Source organism: Triticum urartu, unplaced genomic scaffold (assembly GCF_056163025.1).
Source record: "Triticum urartu cultivar PI428250 unplaced genomic scaffold, HENAU_Tu73 scaffold2, whole genome shotgun sequence".
NCBI classification, from domain to species: Eukaryota; Viridiplantae; Streptophyta; class Magnoliopsida; order Poales; family Poaceae; genus Triticum; species Triticum urartu.
The window spans coordinates 12,721,030-12,724,856 of record NW_028260368.1 but is presented as its reverse complement, the minus strand read 5'-3'; positions in this window follow the sequence as shown (position 1 = coordinate 12,724,856).

Genomic DNA, 3,827 nt, shown 5'->3' with positions numbered 1-3,827 from the left:
AAAAGAAAGGATATGGGCTCGCGTGAGTAGAAAACAAAAGATATCTATTCTAGTTCTATCATCAGCTATGGGTTCGAATCTAAGAGAAATTCTGGATAATGTTTCCTACCCTGAAATTTTCTTGTCTTTCCCGAATGCTAAAGAGAAGAAGAGGATTGAGTCAAAAGAAAAAGCTATTTTGGAGTTTTATCAACAATTTGCTTGTGTAGGTGGGGACCTGGTATTTTCGGAGTCCTTATGCGAGGAATTACAAAAGAAATTTTTTCAACAAAAATGTGAATTAGGAAGGATTGGTCGACGAAATATGAATCGGAGACTTAATCTTGATATTCCTCAGAACAATACATTCTTGTTACCACGAGATGTATTGGCCGCTACGGATCATTTGATTGGAATGAAATTTGGAACGGGTATACTTGACGATGACGATATGAATCACTTGAAAAATAAACGTATTCGTTCGGTTGCGGATCTGTTACAAGATCAATTCGGATTGGCTCTTGGTCGTTTACAACATGCAGTTCAAAAAACTATTCGTAGAGTATTCATACGTCAATCGAAACCGACTCCCCAAACTTTGGTAACTCCAACTTCAACTTCAATTTTATTAATAACTACTTATGAGACCTTTTTTGGCACATACCCGTTATCTCAAGTTTTTGATCAAACGAATCCATTGACACAAACTGTTCATGGGCGAAAAGTGAGTTGTTTAGGTCCTGGAGGGTTGACGGGGAGAACCGCAAGTTTTCGGAGCCGAGATATTCATCCGAGTCACTATGGGCGTATTTGTCCAATTGACACGTCTGAAGGAATCAATGTTGGACTTACTGGATCCTTAACAATTCATGCGAGAATTGATCACTTGTGGGGATCCATAGAGAGTCCGTTTTATGAAATATCTGCTGAGAAAGCAAAAGAAAAAAAAGAGAGACAGGTGGTTTATCTATCACCAAATAGAGATGAATATTATATGATAGCAGCAGGAAATTCTTTGTCCTTGAATCAAGGTATTCAGGAAGAACAGGTTGTTCCGGCTAGATACCGTCAAGAATTCTTGACTATTGCATGGGAACAGATTCATGTTAGAAGTATTTTTCCTTTCCAATATTTTTCTATTGGGGGTTCTCTCATTCCTTTTATTGAGCACAATGATGCGAATCGGGCTTTAATGAGTTCTAATATGCAGCGCCAAGCAGTTCCGCTTTCTCGGTCCGAGAAATGCATTGTTGGAACTGGATTGGAACGCCAAACAGCTCTAGATTCGAGGGTTTCCATTATAGCCGAACGCGAGGGAAAGATCATTTCTACTGATAGTCATAAGATACTTTTATCAAGTAGTGGGAAGACTATAAGTATTCCTTTAGTTAACCACCGTCGCTCTAACAAAAATACTTGTATGCACCAAAAACCCCGGGTTCCACGGGGTAAATCCATTAAAAAAGGACAAATTTTAGCAGAAGGAGCTGCTACAATTGGGGGCGAACTTGCTTTAGGAAAAAACGTATTAGTAGCTTATATGCCATGGGAAGGTTACAATTTTGAAGACGCAGTACTAATTAGCGAACGTTTGGTATATGAAGATATTTATACCTCTTTTCACATCCGGAAATATGAAATTCAGACGGATACGACAAGCCAGGGCTCCGCTGAAAAAATCACTAAAGAAATACCACATCTAGTAGAAGAACATTTACTCCGCAATTTGGACAGAAATGGAGTTGTTAGGTTGGGATCCTGGGTAGAAACTGGTGATATTTTAGTAGGTAAATTAACGCCTCAGATAGCGAGCGAATCATCTTATATCGCGGAAGCTGGATTATTACGGGCCATATTTGGCCTTGAGGTTTCCACTTCAAAAGAAACTTCTCTGAAATTACCTATAGGTGGAAGAGGGCGCGTTATCGATGTGAAATGGATCCAAAGGGACCCGCTCGACATAATGGTTCGTGTATATATTTTACAGAAACGTGAAATCAAAGTTGGGGATAAAGTAGCCGGAAGACATGGAATAAAGGGATCATTTCCAAAATTTTGCCTAGGCAAGATATGCCCTATTTGCAAGATGGAACACCCGTTGATATGGTCTTCAATCCCTTAGGAGTACCCTCCCGAATGAATGTGGGACAAATATTTGAAAGCTCGCTCGGATTAGCGGGGGATCTGCTAAAGAAACATTATAGAATAGCACCCTTTGATGAGAGATATGAGCAAGAGGCTTCAAGAAAACTTGTGTTTTCAGAATTATATGAAGCCAGTAAAGAAACAAAAAATCCATGGGTATTTGAACCCGAGTACCCGGGAAAAAGCAGAATATTTGATGGAAGAACAGGCGACCCCTTTGAGCAACCTGTTCTAATAGGGAAGTCCTATATCTTAAAATTAATTCATCAAGTTGATGAGAAAATTCATGGGCGTTCTACTGGGCCCTACTCACTTGTTACACAACAACCGGTTAGAGGAAGAGCCAAGCAAGGGGGACAACGAGTAGGAGAAATGGAAGTTTGGGCTTTAGAAGGATTTGGTGTTGCTCATATTTTACAAGAGATACTTACTTATAAATCTGACCATCTTATAGCTCGCCAAGAAATACTTAATGCTACGATCTGGGGAAAAAGAATACCTAATCATGAGGATCCTCCAGAATCTTTTCGAGTGCTCGTTCGAGAACTACGATCTTTGGCTCTAGAACTGAATCATTTCCTTGTATCTGAAAAGAACTTCCAGGTTAATAGGGAGGAAGTTTGATCGGAATAAATATAAATTCTTTTCTTATTTCTATTTTATGATTGACCAATATAAACATCAACAACTTCAAATTGGACTCGTTTCCCCTCAACAAATAAAGGCTTGGGCTAACAAAAACCTACCTAATGGAGAAGTCGTTGGCGAAGTCACAAGGCCCTCTACTTTTCATTATAAAACCGATAAACCAGAAAAAGATGGATTGTTTTGCGAAAGAATCTTTGGACCCATAAAAAGCGGGATTTGCGCTTGTGGCAATTCTCGAGCGAGCGGAGCTGAAAACGAAGACGAAAGATTTTGCCAAAAATGCGGGGTCGAATTTGTGGATTCTCGGATACGAAGATATCAAATGGGATACATCAAACTCGCATGTCCCGTGACTCATGTGTGGTATTTGAAAGGTCTTCCTAGTTATATCGCGAATCTTTTAGATAAACCTCTTAAGAAGTTGGAGGGCCTAGTATACGGCGATTTCTCTTTTGCTAGGCCCAGCACTAAAAAACCCACTTTTTTACGATTACGAGGTTTATTCGAAGAGGAAATTGCATCCTGTAACCACAGCATTTCTCCCTTTTTTTCTACCCAGGCTTTGCAACATTTCGAAATCGGGAAATTGCGACAGGAGCAGGTGCTATTAGAGAACAATTAGCAGATTTGGATTTGCGAATTATTATAGAGAATTCTTTGGTCGAATGGAAGGAATTAGAAGACGAGGGGTATAGTGGAGATGAGTGGGAAGATAGAAAAAGACGAATAAGAAAAGTTTTTTTGATTAGACGCATGCAATTGGCGAAACATTTTATTCAAACAAATGTAGAACCAGAATGGATGGTTTTGTGCTTATTACCGGTTCTTCCTCCCGAATTGAGACCTATTGTTTATAGGTCTGGAGATAAAGTAGTGACTTCAGACATTAATGAACTTTATAAGAGAGTTATCCGTCGGAACAACAATCTTGCCTATCTATTAAAAAGAAGTGAATTAGCGCCAGCAGATTTAGTAATGTGCCAGGAAAAATTGGTACAAGAAGCCGTGGATACACTTCTTGATAGTGGGTCCCGCGGGCAACCGACGAGGGATGG